The 21,934-nt window shown below is 49.1% G+C and overlaps 2 protein-coding genes across 2 annotated transcripts in view; both read left to right on the plus strand.

Moving 5' to 3' along the window:
- Positions 1–21,934, plus strand: part of RPL31 (ribosomal protein L31) — a 279,049-nt gene that overhangs the window by 45,739 nt on the left and 211,376 nt on the right. The gene's annotated exons all lie outside the window — the stretch shown is intronic.
- NPAS2 (neuronal PAS domain protein 2) overlaps positions 20,825–21,934 on the plus strand; it is a 147,757-nt gene continuing 146,647 nt past the window's right edge. Inside the window, exon 1 of the mRNA XM_075590388.1 lies at positions 20,825–21,095. The gene's annotated coding sequence lies outside the window, so the exon portion shown is untranslated. The remainder of the gene's footprint in view (positions 21,096–21,934) is intronic.

The raw sequence follows: 21,934 nt of genomic DNA on the forward strand, positions 1-21,934 counted from the left end.
TTGGCAGACCATAGAGTGGCTGTGATAAGCTGTGATAAGGAAGAAGAAAGCATGGTTTAGATGGAAGGAAGAAGGAGAAGAAGAATTGCACAATAAATAACTGGGGTGGGTAGATATCATCGGCATACAAGTAGATACTTAAATAAAAAAAGATAGCTATAGAGGTAACTCAGAAATTGTGCAGTAAGCAGGGGGTATTCATGATGCTCTAATAATGAGTATCAGCTCAATCAGTGTTTCCTGCAATGCAACTCAATGGCAGTTAACGCAGATAAAGCACAGAGACCTGTTATCTGAGCTTTGTGAATCCCCCCTAAGAGGGAAGTAGCCCTGAGGGAAGAATACAAAGAAATGACGCAGCAATTGACTATCGCAAGTATACCAGGAGACTGAAGAATATCAAGAAGAATAGAGTGATCAACAGTATTAAATGCAGTACAGAAGAAATTAAAAGTTGGGATAGCTTGTGATGTATTAGCCTAAAAGACCATCCCTATTTTGGTATGAGCATTTTCAGTGCGTTAGCAGCCCTGAAACCTGGTTGGGGAGTGTAACAGGGGAGTAATCCCTGTTCAAGTAATGTGCCTTTAATCTGGCAGTGTGGTGGTTAACTGCTGGTAGTCAATTAATAAGCACTACCTGCCTGATTGCTTACAAAAGCCTGTCTGTTGAGACAGGAAGTGACTCCTTAGCTCTGAATGAGAGCTGACCTTTGGAGACAGAGGAGTGTTCTTGAGACTCCCAGGGGAGACTGACCAAGAGAACACACATCTCTGGAGCTGACCTGTCTTGAGCTCTGCCAAGAAGAAACAGCAGAGCTGATTACAAGACACCAAATAAGACTTCTAAACCTGGATGCTGATATTTTCTGTGCACGCACGGGTGCGGTTCCAGGAGAGCAGAGAAGCTTACTCTACAGCAAGAAACAGATAAGACTTTCATAATTAAGAGACTGCTTATATCTGCTTATTTCCTGCTATATGTTTTGGGGCTGCGAGACATGCTTGACTTATGGAGTTGTGAATTAATTGCATGGTATTTTCACTAGAGATACTCCCAAGTGAATAGAAGCTTTGTTCCCCCCCCCTGTGTTTGGATGATTTCCTGATGAAAAGGAAAAGGCACAATAAAGCCTATTATAATTTCACCTTATAAAGTCTCCAATTGTGTACCTCTGTGAACGTCCGTCTACAGGGAGGATATAGAAAAACATGTGAGTTTTGAGCAGGCATGAGAATATGAGGTGTTTGTGGCAGAACGGCCTGTAGGCGAGGTCAGACAATAGTCCACACGTGCACTTTCAGGGTAAACCAAAAGTTGAGTGGTTTTATTTCTCCACAACACAATTAAACATTTGGGCACACTGTCCCTTTAAGGAAAAACAAAACTCATAAAAAGAACACCTACTACCCATAGGGAGATCTTGCTAAACACTCCAGGCCCTATCTATCGGCTGGCTGGCTTTGTCCAGTTCCCAACCCCTAAACATATATCACAATGGTTATGAAACAATATGAAAGTCCTTACCGTATCTTTGGTTGGGAATCTCTGTCCCTAGAGAGCGGTTGGGAAATCCTTCTGGATAAGCACTTGTACAGAACAGCTCGGTAGTCTGAGTCAGCCACCTACTACAAGCATTAGCCTCCTTATCAAGCTGGTTGTCAGCTGTCTCAGGTTACTTCCTGATTGAACAACTATTCTTACTGGGTTAACCTTCTGAGTGCTGGATGAAAGACTCAGATATATATTTCCCAGGCCTAATTATCAGTACCTGACTTCACCCTGTCACATACTCCCCTGTTTGTATGTGGCTAGGACCCCACAAGACTGAAGCCTGACCCTCCACTCCTTCTCGTGACAAAAAATCAGCATTTCCATGCTCCTTCCCAGGCCTATGCGGTATATCAAAAGAGAAGGGCTGGAGGGCCAAATACCACCGGGTCAACCTCGAGTTTGTGTCCTTCATGGTATTTAACCATTTCAAGGATGTGTGGTCAGTGATCGGGTGAAGTGTCCCCCCGCAACATAATGCCTCAAGGCCTCAATTGCCCATTTTACGGCGAGGCACTCCTTCACAATGATGGAATACCTTACTTCCCTTGGGAACAGCTTCCGGCTGATGAACAATATGGGGTGTTCAACACCTTCACATTTTTGGGACAGAACTGCTCCCAGCCCTACCTCGGAGGCATCTGTCTGAATTATGAAGGGCTCCTTAAAATGTGGGCTCCGAAGAGCGGGGCCCTCTGACAGGCACTTCTTTAATGTATCAAAGGCGCTTTGACACTCCCAAGACCATCTAACTTGGGTTGGGGCACTCTTTTTTGTTAAATCTGTTGAGGTGCTGTAATCTATGAAAAATTTGGTATAAACCAACTGTACTGCCCTGCTAACCCCAAAAGGGAGCGGACCTGCGTCTTTGTCTGTGAGGTTGGGACTTCCTTTATGGCAGTCACCTTGCTGGCGAGTGGCCTTACTATTCCTCCCCCAACGGCATAGCCCAAATATTTTGTAGTGGCTTTTCCCAGGGCACATTTTTTTGGATTGGCAGGGAACCCTGCTTCTCTTAAGGACCTTAGGACTGTCCTTAACCTTTTTATATGGGACTGCCAGTGCCTACTATAGATGACGATGTCATCCAAGTAGGCAGCGGCATATGCCCTATGTGGTCATAGCACTTTGTCCATTAATCTTTTGAACATGGCTAGAGCCCCATGTAACCCAAACGGCATAGTGACGAATTGGTATAAACCGAGAGGGGTGGCGAAAGTAATTTTGCATTTGTATTCTTCTGCTAAAGGTATCTGCCAATGTCCTTTCGTGAGGTCTAGGGTGGAGATATACTCTGCTTTACCAAGGGAGTCAAGCAATTCATCCACCCTTGGCATTGGGAATGCATCAAATCTAGATACGGCATTTACCTTTCGGAGGTCCACGCAAAACCTCATCTTCCCATGTGGTTTATGTACCAACACTATAGGGCTACACCATTCACTGTGGGACTCCTCGATCATGCCCAATTCAAACATGTCTATTATCTCCCTTTCTACAGGATCTTTTTGGCCTTCTGGCACTCTGTAGGGACGGGACCATACTTTTACGCCAGGTTCCATCTCAATTCTAAGGGACACTAAATCAGTCTGCCTTGGCAGCTCGGAAAATACATCTGGAAACTGGTCATATAATTCCAGTAGGTCTGACCTTTGTTCCATTGTTAACTGACCTCCCATAGGGACCTGAAGGTCATTGTAATAATAATAATAATAATAGCATGTTCTTGTATAGCGCTGTTAGTTTTACACAGCATGTTACAGAGACATTTTGCAGGCACAGGTCCCTGCCCCATGGAGCTTACAATCTATGTTTTTAGTGCAGGAATTGAACCTGGTTCCCCTGCTTCAAACTCAGTGCCAGTCAGTGTCTTTTCTCACTGAGCCACTCTTTCTTTTGTACTTCTCTTGTAAGTACTACCCTTTGGAGGCTGTGGACCCAAATCCGTCTCTCCTTCCAGAGGGTGGATGAATAGCGATCTCGTCGTTTTCCAGGGTTTCAGGAAGTTTACGTGGTAGATTTGTTTACCCTTCCTGGACCCTGGTTGAGAGATTTCATAGTTCACCTCCCCTGTGCGGCGGAGAATTTGGAAAGGACCCTGCCATTTCGCTAGGAGTTTACTCTCTGAAGTCAGTAATAGCAGCATCACTGGTTCCCAGGTTGATATAAGAGAAAAAAGGTTGTTTCTGGCGATCACAGCTCTCAATGAACCAGGCACAATTAATTAGAGTAGAAAAATATTTATTTAATCAAAAACAGACATCCACAAAGGTGAAAAAACTCTGATGCGTTTCGTCCTGACCCGTCGCCACTAGCGAAATTTATAATTTGATTTTGAGCAACTGTCGCCAGCGACGTCACGAAAGGGGGCGGGCCGCGGTCTCTGATTGGTTTAGAGACAGTCACATGTGGCGACTGTCTCTAAAAAATCAAATAGCCCCGGCTTCAAAATTTTGGGTCGCGTTTAATATAAGCGCTTGCGACGGAGTCAGTGTATTTGATTCGGAGCGACGTCACGTCGCTGTCGCAAGGCACTATAAGCGCAGCCTAAAGTGTGTGTGGGGGGGGGAGAAGGGAGGGGGGAGGCAAGCTGAATATTTGCCTACGGTGCCGAAATACCCTTGCACAGGCCGTGAATGCCAGGCTATTAACTGTATTGTTTTGTTCTGTCTTTTTTTCTATGCAGTAGACGAAACACAAGGGACACAGTATAAAATTAGTAGTGTAGAACCTGCTGAGAGGGTTTACCTTGACGTGGTTGCAGGTTTAACATATTTTGGCCTAACGATTTAACTAAATGACCAATACTCATGAAAAGTAAAAACATACAGAAATAAACTAACTAATTTCTCACATTGCATGTGCATTGCGGTTTCTTTGTTCATGGTTGTATATTTGAGGTCACTTTCCCAGTAGCACTCTAGTTGACACTACTAAGTATATAAATATATACTTAGTTGTGGGTTTGTGTTATGAGCTCGCTAAATTGTGTATTTCTAATAGTACATACACACAGAGATGTGCAATGATTCTATTCACTTTTTTTGTTTTATTGCGTCAATTTAATGTCAAATATTGAATTTGCGGCTCTCAGTACATAGATAGGTGACCAGATTTATAAAAGTAAAAACCGGGACACATTATAAAAATATTTATAAAACAAAATGACCACCAACTGCGCCTCTCCTCTTTATGTCTCTCTGCCCCCCCTTATCACACACCCCATTCTCTCTCCCCATCCCTCCAGTCTCTCTCCCCTGCCCCATCCCTCCATTCTCTCCCCCTCCCATCCCTTCATTCTCTCTCCCCCCAATCCTCACTCCTCCCATCCCTCCATTCTCTCTCCCCTCCATCCCTCCATTCTCTCTCTCCCAATCCCTACCCCATCCTTCCATCCTCTCCCCCCATTCTCTCTCACCATCCATCCATTCTGTCTGCCCCCCACCCCTCCATTCTCTCCCCATCCCTCCATTCTCTCCCCCCAGCCCTCCATTCTCTCTTCCCCATCCCTCCATTCTTTCTCCCCCATCCTCCATTCTCTCTCCCCCTATCCCTCCATTCTCTCCCCCATCCCTCCATTCTCTCTCCCCCATCTCTCCATTCTCTCTCCCCAACCCTCCATTTTCTCTCTCCCCAACCCTCCATTCTCTCGCTCTCCCCAACCCTTCATTCTCTCATGTTCCCCATCCCTCCATTCTTTCACTCTCCCCATACTCTGTCGCTCTCTGTATCCCCATTCTCTGTATCTCTCCCTCTCTCTACCCCCATTCTCTGTCTTTCTCTCACTCTCCCCATTCTGTCTCTCTCCCCATTCTCTGTCTCTCTCCCAATTCTCGGTCTCTCTCTCTCTCCCCATTCTGTGCGTCTCTCCCTTCATTTTGTGTCTCTCCCCTCATTCTGTATCTCTCCCCTCATTCTGTGTCTCTCCCTATTCTCTGTGTCTCTCCGCATTCTTTGTGTGTCTCTCCGCATTCTCTGTTTCTCCGCATTCTCTGTGTGTCTCTCCGCATTCTCTGTGTGTCTCTCCGCATTCTCTGTGTGTCTCTCCGCATTCTCTGTGTCTCTGCATTCTCTGTGTCTCACCCCATTCTCTATGTCTCTCCCCATTCTATGAGTCTCTCCCCATTCTGTTTGTCTTGCTCTCGCCCCATGCCGTCTCTCTCTCTTCCCATGCTGTGTGTGTGTCTCTCTCTCCACCCATGCTGTCTCTCTCCACCCATGCTGTGTCTCTCTCTCCCCCCATCCTGTCACTCTCCCCATGCTGTCTCCCCCCACGCTGTCTCTCTCTCCCCCCACGCTGTCTCTCTCTCCCCCCCCCACGCTGTGTGTCTCTCTCTCCCCACCCCTCCACCCTATTCTGTGTCTCTGTCTCTGGCATTCTCAGCTCTCTGCTGCCCCCCCTGCTCTGATGTTCACAACCGGGACAGAAAGCAAAAACCGGGACATTTTAAAGAATGTTGGGCAACCGGGACAAACCTTAAAAAAATGGGACTGTCCCGGCTAAACCGGGACATCTGGTAACCCTATACATAGATCCATTGTTACTAAAAATGCAAGTTTTATGACGTTACAATTATCTGTGAAAGAAAAAATCTTTTTTTATCTTTCTATGTGCATTATTAATCCAGTATAAATTCTGGCATGAAGAATAATATGTATGTAGCCGCTTGTTTGGGGGAAAAAACTGTTGAAATCTCAGTGTAATGCATTTTTATAAGTGTAAGGATGTGCATATATATTAAAGGTTCCGCGCTGTCAATTACATAGGCAGCGCCATATTGTCCCTGTTTGCCAGCGAAGTTACTGCGTACCAGTTGGGCTGCGCCTGCGCGAGGGAAGCGCGCGAAGGGTAATATTAAGTAGAGACTTGGAGGGGGTTGAACTATGAACTCTGACTGTGAGAAGGTCAGCTGAGGCTGAGGACCAATGGGATGCGAGACTGTGTATGCAGGAACCGGATGCGTGTGGGCGGTGGGTCAGAGCAGCGAGGGAGGTGAAGGAGGAGGTTGGCGGAACCTCGTGTGCGAGAGCAGAGGGTCAGTGACCCGTCTGCTTAGGTAGGGTATGCCCACAGCCCCAGGAGCCTTTCCCCTGCCATCGTAGGGTGCTGTATTTGTAAGGACGCCCATAGTCGTCAGGGACGTTCCCCTTTAGTGAGGGCCATATGCGGAGCTGTGGAGCTGCGGCCGCCATCTTGGATTTTCCCATCTGACGGTGCTGCAGAAGGGAGAGACGGCGCAAGGCTGGATTAACACCAGGGCCCCCTGTGGAGTGTCAAGGTCATCGTAGTGACCGGAAGGTATCCTTATCTACAAGTGCACCTACACCGGTCACCAGGCGCTGATCCCGCCTCCCACTAACTAATTGGGTTTCCTGAGAGAATGCATATGGTACCATACTTTACTGGTTATGAGACATACTCCTAAGGAGAGTGGCAGAGCCGCTTATGTACAGGACACTATCCCAATAAGGTGTGGCCGAGCCACGTTGTGTGTGTGTATGTAAATGTTATATGATAAGTCTGCATATCATTTGTTATTCATGTGTGATATAAAAAGGTTGCTGTTGCATACTGCTGTTGTTAGGTTCTTGCTCAGGGTATAATCTCTATAATGGGGATCCTGGGTGAGTGGAGGCGCTGCACCACAAGTGATAAAGGTATACCCCCAGGCTCCCAATATGCGGAGGCTCAGAGCTCCTGAAGCCACAGGCTTATGCACCGTAGTCCCTTAGTTCAGGTGTTCACAAAAAGGGCTACATTTGGAGGCGCTGCTGAGAGCTTAGACCTGGGGTGCCCCCACATTTTTTTTTGTCTCTATTGTGCAACCAACCCACATCATGTCGGTGCCCTCGGCGCTCGAGGTGCGCAAGTGGGCCCAACGGCGCGGGATTCCCTTGAACCGTGTTTTCGCGCTGGGCCATGTCCCCGCCATGATCTCGTTAGGCACAGTGACCGAGCAGGTCCGAAAGCTTCCTCTCCTGGACAATGCCCAAGTACAAGACCATTTTTATGACCGCGACCAGACCTGGCGCCGGATCTTGTATGCCACTGAACAAGATATATGCCCCGAGGCTTTGCCCCGTATACTGCTGCTGCCCGAGGCTCCGGGGGTGCGCTGTCCCATCGTCCAGGCGGACACCCCTGCGCCCCTGGCCACTTCCACCCCCCGGAGAGAGTATACCCCCACCGCTGGCGCCGCGACGGGAGGCCCCGACCACTCCCCTGACCGTGGCCTGCACCCTCACTGGCCCGCAGCCCTGAGCTTAGGCTCCTCCTCTACCCCGTCCGGCCTGCGGGCTAGCCTCAACCGGCTTAGCCTATCAAGATTGGACGCTTACCCCGCTGTCGGGGATAGCTTACCGGGAGACACCTCTTTGCCCGCCTTAGCTGCCGTTATCCACAATACCACCCAGTCGCTCCAGTACAGGAAGTTAAAGGCCTTCTCCGGGGAGAAACCCACACCCCAAGGGGAAGTAAGGATAGAGGACTGGCTGGATCATACCGAACAGGTACTACCTGAATGGACCTGCACGGACGCGGTCCGTAGACAGCGCATCGTCGAGTGCTTACGGCCCCCCGCGTCCCACATGGTGCACTACTACCGAGACGACAACCCGGAAGCTGATGCGGCAGACCTCATCTACTGCCTAACCAAGGCGTATGGAGCTCCGGTGGACATGTATACTTTGATGTCGAAATTTCATGCGTTAGCCCAGAAGGAAGGGGAGATGGTATCCGATTTTCTCAGGCGACTACACCTGGATCTCTGGAATATGGTCAGGAAAGGCGTGTTGCCACGGAAAGAAGCCAACGGAATACGTACCACTCAGTTGCTGAGGGGCCTCCTACCCCTACACCCCGTGTCGGTGCGGGTCAGTAGCTGCATAACGCCCGGGCAAGCCCTGTCGTTTCACGACTTAATGGATCGGGTCCAAGCGCACGAGATGGTGTTGTTAGGGCGTGACTTAGCCACCGGGAAGAAGCCACCGCCCGGGGGTAAAGAAGCCAAGAAAGTGGACCCAAAGCCCGACGTGCCTGAACCTGGGGATCTCGATCCCGAGGATGTCCCCACCCCAGTGACACCCAGACCTCGTCCCCCGACTGGGCGAAGTCCCCCAACCAGGAGAGACGAGGCTTACCTCAGCCAAATGCAGTGTTATGCATGCGGAAAGATGGGACATTTACGGGCCCACTGCCCCACCTCGCGGAGGACGTCGTCCCGATCGGCGCAGTCGATGCCGTGCCGGCCCCTGGAGGATGAAAAGGTGTTGCCACCCTCTCCGAGCCCCCGAATTGGCCCCGCCTCCCTTATTCGAGTGGTTATTGAGGGCATCTACGCCGCCGCATTATTGGATACGGGATCTCAAGTGACCATCGTGTATCGGCCCTTCTACGACCAACACCTACACCAACTACCGTTGCTATCTGCGGATGCCTTGCGACTACGGGGACTGAGTCATGAAGATTACCCCATAGACGGAGTAGTAAAGGTGCAGTTAGATATTCTCCAGCTGAATACTGGTAAACATCACCCCATGGAAGTGGAGGCCTTAGTGTGCCCCGAGCCGCAGGACCACCCCAGCGCCCCAATCATCTTGGGGACCAACGCTGACATTGTGCGCGCGGTATTCCGCCAGTTTTTGCAGGAAGCAGGAGAAGCCCCACTGCTGGCCCTAGCGGCCTGTCCCGCCCTCCAAGAGGTCTGCGGTAAAATTGCGACTGAGGAAGAGCATGGCGTCCTCTACAGCCAAGAATGGGGACTGACCCAGATTCCCCCGGGGGAAGGACGAATGATGGTCGCCGCTTGCCATTACCCCCGTCGACGGTCGGAGGATCAGCTCTTCACCTTGGAGAGTGTGGCCCAGGACGAACAACGTTTGGGCTACAAAGTACTAACCTCGGTCAAGGAATGGCCCGGGAAGATCCCGAAGCGCACCTGGGTGTATGTGCAGAATATATCCCCGTACCCGATGACTATTGACCGGCGGCAGACGCTAGGAAGGATATACCCGGTAACTTCCGAGGAGGAGGCCTCGACGGGACTAGCTAGGAGCTCGCCTACTACCATAGCGCCGGCATTGGAATTTGACTTTGGCGACTCGCCCCTCCCGGATGAGTGGAGGAAGAGGCTGCAGGATGAGCTACACGACCGAAGGGGTGTGTTCTCCACTGGTGACATGGATGTGGGGTGCAGTCGCAGTGCCCACCATACCATCCGAATGAGCGACGCCACCCCCTTCCGGGAGCGCTCCCGCCGGCTTGCCTCAAGGGATGTTGACGAAGTGAGGGGATTAATCGACGAGATGGAAACGGCTGGCATCGTGCGGGAATCTCGGAGCCCTTACGCCTCACCCATTGTGGTAGTCCGCAAGAAGAACGGGACGGTCCGTCTATGTGTGGATTACAGAACGCTGAATAACCGTACTATCCCCGACCAGTATACACTGCCCCGAATCGAGGACCTCCTGAATGCGTTGACCGGGAGTAAATGGTTCAGTGTGCTCGACCTCCGGTCCGGGTATTATCAAGTGCCCATGGGCCAGGAAGACCAAGAAAAAACGGCCTTCATCTGTCCCTTAGGGTTTTACCAGTTTACCCGCATGCCTCAAGGGATCTGCGGTGCCCCGGCCACGTTCCAGAGACTAATGGAAAAAACCCTCGGAGACCTTAACCCGCGAGAGTGCTTAGTGTACCTGGACGACATTATCGTGTTCGGGCGGACTCTAGAGGAGCATTCCGAGAGACTGATGAAGGTGCTGGATAGGCTTGAGGGGGAGGGCCTAAAACTGTCGCTAGACAAGTGCAAATTCTGTCGGACCTCTGTAACGTATGTGGGCCACATTGTGTCAGCTGATGGGGTGTCCACCGACCCAGGGAAGATCGAGGCGGTGATGAACTGGCCCAGACCTCAAAATGTTCAAGAGCTGCGGTCTTTCTTGGGGTTTTGTGGCTATTATCGGCGGTTCGTGGAGGGGTATTCCAGCAAGGCCAAGAGACTGAATGACCTTCTCAAGGTGTATCCGGGAGAAACCGGGAGAAAGGGGAGCTCGGCGCAGACACCCTTTGGGAAGACATGGACTCCAGAATGTGAACAGGCCTTCAAACACTTAAAGACCAGCCTCACTCAGGCCCCCGTCTTGGCCTACGCGGATCCTGAGCGAGACTATGTCCTACATGTCGATGCTAGCCTCAGCGGGCTAGGAGCGGTTTTGCATCAGAAGTATGAGACCGGGCTACGTCCAGTGGCCTACGCGAGCCGAAGTTTAACCCCTAGCGAGCAGAATTACCCGGTCCATAAGTTGGAATTTTTGGCGCTAAAATGGGCGGTGGTGGACAAGCTGCACGATTATCTATATGGAGTACCGTTCGAAGTACGCACGGACAACAATCCCATGACCTATATCAATACGTCTGCCAAATTGGACGCCACCGGACACCGTTGGTTAGCTGCTCTAGCCAATTACCGGTTCAACCTTAAATACAAACCCGGACCCACCAACATAGGTGCCGACGCTCTGTCTCGTCGACCTGGTCTGCAATCCACCCCTGATGAGGAAGTCTGGGAGGAGATACCGGGCCCCGGGATTCGTGCTCTCTGTTCAGTAGCGGCGATAGTCGATGACAACGTAGCATTCTCGGAATTACGGGTGGTTGACTCGTTGGGATGTCATTCGCAGGCTGTTCCTCGGGCCTATCAAGGTCGAGACGGGATGAATATCAATGAAGATAATATCATAGCGTGGAAGGATCTAGTGCATTATCAGACACAAGACCCCATAGTGGAGCTAGCCCGTCAAGCTGTACAGCAAGATAATCCGTCTATACTGAAGCGGGCCCCCAAAGACTTGGTGAAGCTCCTGTTAAATGAGTTTGGGAAGTTTGAAATGGACAATTGTTTGTTATATCGGGTGATCTCCTATCATAACCATCCCGATCGGCGTCAGTTGTTTTTACCGGAACGTTTGAGAACACTAGTCCTCCGGGCCCTTCACGATGACCATGGTCACCTGGGCATTGACAAGACCTTTGGACTACTGCAGGATAGGTTCTATTGGCCGAGAATGAGGGAGTCAGTGGAGCAACATTGTAGGAAGTGTAATCGTTGTTTACAAAGGAAGACACTGCCTACCAGGGCGGCTCCTATGGCACACTTGAAAAGTTCGGGTCCCATGGATTTGGTGTGTATGGATTTTCTTTGTATCGAACCCGACAGTCGGGGAGTTAGTAATGTTCTGGTGATCACTGACCACTACACTAGGTACGCCCAAGCGTTCCCTACGAAAGACCAGAAGGCCGTAACGGTAGCCCGAGTACTATGGGAAAAATATTTCATTCACTATGGGTTACCAAATCGTCTCCACTCCGATCAGGGCCGGGATTTTGAAAGTACACTGATACGGGAGTTGCTCACCCTACTGAACGTTGCCAAGTCACGTACTACCCCGTACCACCCCGAAGGGGATGCCTTGCCCGAACGGTTCAATCGCACCTTGTTGGATATGTTGGGTACATTGACGAGCCCGCAAAAGACGGAGTGGAGTAAACACGTCGAAGCATTGGTACATGCGTATAATTGTACCTGACATGAGTCCACTGGGTATACCCCGTATTTCTTGATGTTCGGAAGGGAAGCCCGGTTACCGGTGGATGTGCGCCTACGGATATCTACCGATGGGGTATCCAATAGGACGCATTTCCGATACGTTCAGCGACTAAAGGACAGTTTACAGTTGGCCTACAAATTGGCTGAGCGGACGACCGCACAATTGAATGCGGGGAATAAAAGGCGTTATGACCACAAAGTACGTTACAAGGAAATTCACCCCGGAGATGCGGTCCTTTTACGCAACTTAGGTGTTCCTGGGAAGCATAAATTGGCAGACCGGTGGCGGGAGGGTGTGTATGAGGTGGAGTCACAGATGCCGGGTCTTCCTGTGTACCGGATCAAGGATTCTGAAGGCCGCGTAAAAGTGTGGCATAGGAATCATCTGCTTCTCATACCTCAAGTAGGGACGGATGAATTGGAAGCCCCAGCCACTGCCCTAGATGGAGCAGTTGAATACACAGAGGATGGCTCAGAGACTATAAAAATTGCCACCTCTGAGGATACAATGGAGGGAACCTCTCAAAGGGGCCTTCCGGCCGTGGAGGCATCTCCCGAAGGAGCCACGGGTAAAGAGCCTTTTGGCCCGAACATTGATCATTTGACTCCCGTGAGTCAGCCTCTAGACCCACAAAGTCCATGTTTTACACCCCAAAGAGACTGTGCTAATGCTGAACACCCCTCAAGGGTAGAGATGGAAATACCAGTTGAGACTGAGCACTCTGCAGAAGAAGCAGAGGAGGATCAACCCCGCCGAAGTCAAAGAAACAGTCAACCTCCCATGCGAATGGCATATGATCAGTTTGGGGCACCCCATTATGAGGCTCAGCAGTGGGCTCGGCATAGGATGCAAGCTATGATGGTACTGTTTAATGAGATGTGTAACCTAATCTAGGAAGAGAGGGTTGTGTACATAGTTAATATATATGTGGTTAGGTAGTCCAGCGGGGACGCTGGATTCTGGAGGGGGGAGAATGTAAGGATGTGCATATATATTAAAGGTTCCGCGCTGTCAATTACATAGGCAGCGCCATATTGTCCCTGTTTGCCAGCGAAGTTACTGCGTACCAGTTGGGCTGCGCCTGCGCGAGGGAAGCGCGCGAAGGGTAATATTAAGTAGAGACTTGGAGGGGGTTGAACTATGAACTCTGACTGTGAGAAGGTCAGCTGAGGCTGAGGACCAATGGGATGCGAGACTGTGTATGCAGGAACCGGATGCGTGTGGGCGGTGGGTCAGAGCAGCGAGGGAGGTGAAGGAGGAGGTTGGCGGAACCTCGTGTGCGAGAGCAGAGGGTCAGTGACCCGTCTGCTTAGGTAGGGTATGCCCACAGCCCCAGGAGCCTTTCCCCTGCCATCGTAGGGTGCTGTATTTGTAAGGACGCCCATAGTCGTCAGGGACGTTCCCCTTTAGTGAGGGTCATATGCGGAGCTGTGGAGCTGCGGCCGCCATCTTGGATTTTCCCATCTGACGGTGCTGCAGAAGGGAGAGACGGCGCAAGGCTGGATTAACACCAGGGCCCCCTGTGGAGTGTCAAGGTCATCGTAGTGACCGGAAGGTATCCTTATCTACAAGTGCACCTACACCGGTCACCAGGCGCTGATCCCGCCTCCCACTAACTAATTGGGTTTCCTGAGAGAATGCATATGGTACCATACTTTACTGGTTATGAGACATACTCCTAAGGAGAGTGGCAGAGCCGCTTATGTACAGGACACTATCCCAATAAGGTGTGGCCGAGCCACGTTGTGTGTGTGTATGTAAATGTTATATGATAAGTCTGCATATCATTTGTTATTCATGTGTGATATAAAAAGGTTGCTGTTGCATACTGCTGTTGTTAGGTTCTTGCTCAGGGTATAATCTCTATAATGGGGATCCTGGGTGAGTGGAGGCGCTGCACCACAAGTGATAAAGGTATACCCCCAGGCTCCCAATATGCGGAGGCTCAGAGCTCCTGAAGCCACAGGTTTATGCACCGTAGTCCCTTAGTTCAGGTGTTCACAAAAAGGGCTACATAAGCAAGGTAAACACCTGCTTGCATTTTTTTTAAGTATAACTATTTATTGCATAAATTGTTTATTCTTTGGGATGGATTCTCAACCTAGTCTCTAATAAAAGTTTCCAACACAAATCCTTTTTTCAATAACTAGTGTTACCCACGGGGAAAGTTTTTGCAATGTGCACGTCCTATTCAAGACATATTGGGCAAGAATCAATGCAGTGTTTTTACCTAAGCCTTACGTCACTGAATCAACATGCTGCGCTGGATTTCTGTCTGCTTACCTTCTTCATGTAGTCAAAAAATGCACGACTGGATGGAATAGTTAGGAAGTGCCTGCAAATATGTCATGTGTTCTGGAGGGTACCCACATGTCTTGTCATTGTAACTGCAGGATAGACAGACACATTCCAAATGTGTGTGACTAAACATTTCTGCTAACTGATTCTCTGAATGGCACTGTAACCCTGTGGAGTGAGCAGGATGTAGTAAAGGTGATTGATTTGTTGTTCTCCGACTGCCTTGGCATTATATTGCAAATATCAAATTAAATTATGTTTCTGTTCTCCCCTTGTCCTCTGACACACAGATCAGTGTAATATGTAAACTTACATTTTAAACCAGATTGAAATAGCCATGTTAGTCCAGTTGCGATAGTGCAGAGTAAATACAGTATTAGGTGATACCTTTTTGAAGTGAAACTTCTTCGGTGTCACTGGCATCCTGAAAAATCTCATAGGGAAAAAAACTGAAAATGGGAACGAAAATAATAATGGAAGTGAGTGACTGCACATGTGAAGATTTGTCCTGCACAAGTAACCAACACTGCCTGCGCATGCGTACTAATCAAATTACCTGTCGGCAGTCTGACCATGCACAGATGGGTCCGTTCCTTGTTCATGAGCGCATGCACAGTACAGTGCGCATGCGTAGATGGCTCCATTCACTGGCCGCATGCACATACACTCTGCACATGCGCACGAGTCACTTCCTCCTTCATGACCGTAGGCACGCTTCAGTCAGCACATGCGCAGAAGGCTCCGTTCACCAGTCATGCGGCTGCCGCATCACACATGCGCTTATTTGGCCGTCGCCGCGCGCCTGCGCGCAAATGCCAGTCGCCACACACATGCGCAGAATCACTAGACCACGCATGCACGGAAGCGGCCAGATCATCACACACGTGGAAATGGTCGGCACATCACTCAACACGGATTTGACCGTCGCTGCACGCATGGATTTGAACGTATTTGGCATGCGCGAACATGGCTGTCACCGCATGCATGCACAGAAGCAGCAGACCCCAGTGCACATGCGCAGCAATGACCAGCACTGACTGCGCAGAAGCAGCTAGTCGCCCGCACATGCGCAGAAGCTGCCAAAACTAAAACTTTCACCCATCACACTTCAGTCACAACTATAACTCACACAGATACCCAGCAAGCTCTAAGAAACCCCGCAAAATGTCACTACCATCCAGAATGGAGGTCCAGCAGTGGGCCCTGGCAGGACTGGAGCCTCCCAGCCTCGTGCCAAAATTGACTCTCTTATGGCATATGCCTGGCCTTAATGCAACATCCAGGGTTTGCTAAAATCTGGAGGTGGCGCGAATATCTGATTCCGATTCCACCTGTGACACAGTGCTAATAGCCAGCAGCATAGACCTGGATGCGAAGAAGGGGCCCAAGGGCGTGCACCTCCACGGAGCTCCGGATGGGGGATGCCCTCTAATATACCCAGAGGCCGAGCTCAAGAGGGAGGATAGTTATGGGGGTGCAGATGGAAATGCTGGAGGGGGTGATCCTCAATCCCCACCGAATAGCCCCCACCGGGGAAAGGGTAGTCCAGAACCACAGGGTAGCGCCATAACAGAACCCCTTGTAAGCAACGTTCTGCATTGGTTAGCCGACACCCTAACCACATCCTCCCACACTCACCACTACCGCAGGCCAAAGGCCTTCTCTGGGGTACTGCCCACCCCACTAGGCGATGAAGAATTCGGGGAGTGGAAAAATCACGCTCCAGGCCCTAGGGGAGTGGTCCTGCTGAGGCCATGGAACAGCAACGAATGGTCAAATGCTTGCGCCCCTCTGCGGTCAACATTGTTCGACTGTATCATGAACAGTATACAGAGGCTGACGACCGAGACCTGGTCATGGCCTTAAATATCGCCTATGGTTCTAAAGACGATGCCGTGGAACTCATGGCCAGATTTCACGACCTTAAGCAAAACGACGGGGAAGATATGTCCGCGTTCATCCGGCGTTTGCAGTTAAGCCTATTGACACTAGTGTCAAAAGGGGTTATTGAACTACCAGTGCTAGATAGCCATCGCCTCACACAGTTGCTTCGGGGACCCCTGCCAATGCATCCCATTGCCATCATGCTCAGATGTACTCTCTCCACAGAGAATACCCCTAGGTTTGATGAACAAATGCACCACATGCAGGATCAGGAAGTCTCCTTGTGGTTTGGATTGTTATTTGAGGTATACCCTATAGGTATACCTATTCCCGTGAGGGGCTATCCCGTCAACGCTGGGATCCTCACGGGTGGAGGCGCTACACCAGTCACCACAGGCTCCCCAATCGTGGAGGCTCAGGCCTCTTGTAAGCCTAACAGGTTCGCACCATAACTCCTGTATCAGCCAATCTCTCTGAGGAAGAGGGAAGGGGTGTTACACTATGATACATATGGTGCACTCTTTTTGCCTTTGTACATATACTCTCTGCAATCCTTTACTGAGAGGAATGGATCTTTGAATCAGTTTCCTGGCTGCAAAACTTCAGAAAAAAAATTTCCATCGAAAACTATGGATTTTTCCTCGTTGAATATGGTGCAGTACAGTAAATTAGGTGATATAAACTTTTCCAGCCAACAATTTTCATTTGCATGTAATTTCCCAGAATCCCTCACTGCAGTGGAAGCATTATATGCTAAGAGATAATGGGGAAAGGCGGGTTTGCAGACCTGTCTGAGACATGTGAATGTGCTTACAAGTGGTATTTTTATTTGCCATCAAGTGTAGGAAACTCTCTTATATTTAATGCAAATGCAGGCAAAACACGGAGCAACTGCTTTTACAGTTTTGGTGCCCGTATCATGTTCCTTGAACGTCACAAGTGTTGGTGTTCTGGACCAAACACACACTGATAGATGAGTAGGAAGAGGCAGGTTAACTCAATCCCATATAGCAAGCAATGGAACCTCTTAGGCCCGGGCCATAGAGGGGGGGAGCCGTGCTGAACAGCGCTGACGCTAAGGCTCGCCTGCTGAAGCTGTGCGATTCCATGCACATACAGGCGAGCCAGCGGGCGCGATAGGGATGCGGGGGGAGGTGGTGGGAGGCGGGGCAGTGACGTCGCTAGGCCAATCGCCCGCGACGCACTGACGTCAATGTCACAGCGCCGACGTCACTGTGACGTTGACGCAGCTTCGCGCTGATTGGATGTTTTCAGCCGACAGCGTGCTGAAAAACAGCTTTGCGCTCGGCTGAAAACTCCATCTCGTCAGCACGCCTGCGGACGCTCGCGTGAGCCCCCTCTCAAGGCATCCTCATTGAGGATGCAGGGGCTCAGCGCGGAGCGTCCGCACGGCTCAGCGCGGCCTATCCGTCTATGGACTCGGCCTTACTTGCTGAAGTGTTTATTTGGGGCAACAAAAAACAAATAAAAATGGGGAAAAGTACTGAGGGAACACTGGGACATGAGAGCAATGGAGGGGAAGGGGAACTATGAGGGAAGTGGGGTAAATGCAAGATATAGGGATAGGTAAAAATCAGTAACTTTGCCGGATAGGAGAGATGACTGCTCAAGATGGCTGCTGGTACTAAAAGACAGCATGCTGGTCTGGGCTGATGGGAAATTAACTGGGACAATACCACCTGGCAAGGGGAGGGAGAGCAGTCCATCCTGGTAAAAGGCAGGGGGGTCGCCAAGGCAACTGGCTGAAGCCAAGAAACCCATAAGGGTCGCAACTTTGTTGCAACAGCTAGGCTGAGGACTGCTGGCAGCCTGAAGACAGAAACAAAATACAATCTTGTTCCAGGACAGTTGGCCAAGGGCTGTAAAACCATTTGATCCATTTTCCAACTTGATCCACTACGAACTTTCCTGTGTAAGAAAAACATATTTGTGAAATAAAACTATTGGCACACAAAAATACACAGACATGCAGCCAGGCAGCTAAAAAGCGTGAATGGCTTGTGAGATTCTGTTACATGAGAACTATGTTTATGGTTTGTACACATTGAGAATAAATCCCCCTCTCCCAGGATCAACGTTTCATTATGAGATATCTGGTCACTGCAAAGGCCCCCAGATTTAAAAAAATAAATCAAATTCACAACTATGCATTTCCCTCAGTGGTGCTACAGTACATACAGTATCTGTTGATACTGTATGTTCAGAAACCAGAACACTAAATGTACTATGTGGGTGCCATTGAAACATGTGCGTTTTCACTGGATGGAAATGTTCACTCAATCAGTGCACACGTATGTTACTACTTGACTTTAACAGAGCTTAACATTATTCTTCTGGGCCAAATACAGCTACCTAATGGATTATACAGCATGCTTATTATATAACATTAAGGACCTCTACAGACTTCATGGAACTTTTATGCATTTAGACAGAGTTAAATTATTGGGTTCTGCACCAAAAATAATCTTAACCTCTTTGCTACTTTCTTGTACTGTAGGTCTGTCTGGTGTTTAAAAAAAAAAAAGAGGTTAATTATGAGTTCCAATTGGGTTACTTAATAAATTATCCCAGCTGCAAAGAATATAGTGCAAAAAAAAAAAAAGCAAAGAGATTTCTTTCTTTGACAAATTTGGTGCAATGCTTTTGCACTGGTTTTGAAGTCAGGGAACTTTAATAAATAAACACTATTCATCAAACTTTTGGTGCACAAAATAAATGCCAAATCTATCAGAAAAGAAATCCCATTACGTTCAATAGGGATTATTTACTAAAGTCTAAAAACCGGGAGATTAGTAAATAGCCCATAATGTGATTTGTCAATTTGTTACATTTGGGTGGCTATGTGTATACAGGGCCGTGTAGTGATTTTGTCTTTAAATAGGAGTAAATAAAACTTGCAAGATAGTACATCTCTGTGCGCCAATGTATACTGCGCATTATGTTATATGTTGTGTGCTCAACATCTTTACACACAAAAGAAAAAATTACGCTAGGGGGTTAATCAGATTTTGGATGTTGTCTGTGACAGACATATGTCATTTATATGTAGGGATTCCGCTTTTCTGTGTTTTTTAATAAATCGCTTTTTTGTTTTTTTAATTTAAAAAAATCTGTTCATCAGTGATAACAATGGGGAAAAAATGACACGCATTTGAATTTGGTGTTTATTGGTGCACTTTATTTTAGTTCCCATACTCCCTCGTATTGCCTCTGTCTCCTACCTGTGGACGGACTGCCACAAGAGATGGGATTTAATGGGAATGGACAAAACCAAAATCCCTCATTATATGTGATATAAATTAAATTACTAGCATGTGTCACTTTTGTGGGTACAAAAATCTCTGACAAATTTTTCTTGCCATAAAAAAAAACAAATGCAACTAGACGCAAACAAGTATCAGCGCATTCATATGTACGTACGAACATGATGAACACAAAGAATGAGGAATCGTGCACCGATCATAAGAACATGAATAATGACATACCAACAAATCCCGCTTATGAATTTAGGTTAAGTAATTGATTATTTTAAAACATATATTATTTATATATAGCCCCCATGATGTTGATTTTTGTGCCAGTTTTGCTGCAGGGAGACTTGAGAACAATCCTCAGTGGGACTGTGCTCTCTTGTGAAAGTCTCATACTCAGTGATGCTTTGCTGGCTTTTTAGAAGAGAGGTTATAAAAAATATACATCTCCCAGCTGATATTTGCTCACAGCGTTAGAGAAACCACCCTGGTTTGTGCTCTGCTTCTTCCTCTGGCTCCCTCTCCTTGGATCCCCGCCTGTCTCCTCCCACTCAGCAGAAAGAAAAAAGGTCACGTATGTTTGGAAAAATATGTAGGTCAGTGGAACATTTCCTGCACTTGTGCTAGAGAGCTGGCTTTCCCTGCCTAAACCCCTGCTGAACACCACCTACACTCGGCTTTGCCATAGCTTTCTTTTATTCTTCAAGTAATGCTATTAAAGGTGCATTTTATTTATTTAATATTTTTAATCCCTGACCCATTCTCAAAGGTAGTAGACAGTGACATCCGTTACTACCCTATATGCAACGAACACCCTACAGAGCCAGTTTCATAGGTGGGTCAGGGAAAGAGAAGGTGCCCACCCAATTCTTCTCCCTATTCCCAATCTCCTCTGATCTGGTGATCACTGCTAGAAAAACAAACTCGGTATCAGCAGAGGAGATCTAAGGGGAGACACTAAGGTGGGAATAAAATGCCCCCGGCAGCTCAGAGTGGCACCAAGTGTGTGCCCAGCCCGAGGTGTAACCCTTGCCTGGGGCTCCTGCTCACACCCACGGATCACTGAGGGGTAACTCCGGGAGCCCCCCCCGGCTGACCCTGCACCTTACCGCTGCCCTGTCTGGCTGCCGCAGCAGCCTCTCGGGCTGGCACCTCACCCCCTCCTTGGCAGTCACATCCCCAGCCTGGCATGCGGTGCCCCCTCGCACCATGAGATATAGCAGCGGAGGTGGCAGCAGTTGTACAGCCCAGGGGACCCCCGGCTGCAGTGCCACCCACGGCTTGCCCCCGGACCGTGCCCCCCTGCCCAGCAGCAGCAGCAGGAGCCCCGGCAGCGCACGGAGCCAGTGCACGGCTTGTCCCCGGGAGCCCCGGGCTCGCTCCCCCGGCTCCCCTCGGCGGACGGCGGACGGCGGACAGCAGCAGCAGCAGCAGCAGCAGCGCGGTGAGCTGGGAGCACGAGCAGCACCGAGGAGGCGCCGCCAGGTAACAGCGTCTAATTACTGTCCTGCTTATTGACGCGGACCCCCCTTATTCACTAAGCGTTAGCGCATGCCTTAACTTCCCCCGTTTTAAACGAAAAGGGGGGTAAGGGAGGCTGTTTGGCTAAAGTCCCCAGCTGCAAAAGAATTTCACCAGATTTATCAGAGGGAAAACTCCAGTTGCTTTCCCTGGGATTCCTTTACTTTAATGAATATGGCTGTTCTTTTGCGCAACTTTTGCTGTCAGGAGACTTTAGTAAATATACCCCAAGGTGTGCATAAGCTTAGCACCATTTAGTGAATCGGGGCCGCTGTGCAGCGCTATGCAACCAGCTCGGCATGACAAGAAGGGGGTTATTTGTCTAAGCCAAAGAAACAGCACCAGTTCTACTAAGGTATCATGAAGGATTTAGGGGGGGGGGGGGGAGGGTTGATAAATGTAGTGCCCTGTTGTTGCCTCAGTTTTTGCCTTGATTTGGCGCGCGGGAGACTGACACAGAAGCCCAGTGCCGGCTCCTTATGAAAGTGCTGCGGCTCCTGGGACAGACCCTGCGCCAGACACGGTATTCATAAAATAATATTACAATAAACGCAATCTTGTTGTTTGGTTTAGAGGGTTATTTCTCAGTCACCCTGCTTTTAAAGCAGCGCAAAAAAACAAAACAGCTCTCTGTTGGTCTTGTGTACTAAAGTCTTCTGTGCAAAACTGGTGCAAAAAACTACACTAGATTTATCAAAGGAAAAACTTCAAAGGGCCTTTTTTATACCTCTCACAGGTGCAAAATGTAGCAAAAAATGACACCATTTTTTTTTTGTTGTAAATAAATCTGATAGGGTGCCTGC

This window comes from Ascaphus truei, chromosome 3 (genome assembly GCF_040206685.1).
Source record: "Ascaphus truei isolate aAscTru1 chromosome 3, aAscTru1.hap1, whole genome shotgun sequence".
In the NCBI taxonomy this organism is placed as follows: Eukaryota; Metazoa; Chordata; class Amphibia; order Anura; family Ascaphidae; genus Ascaphus; species Ascaphus truei.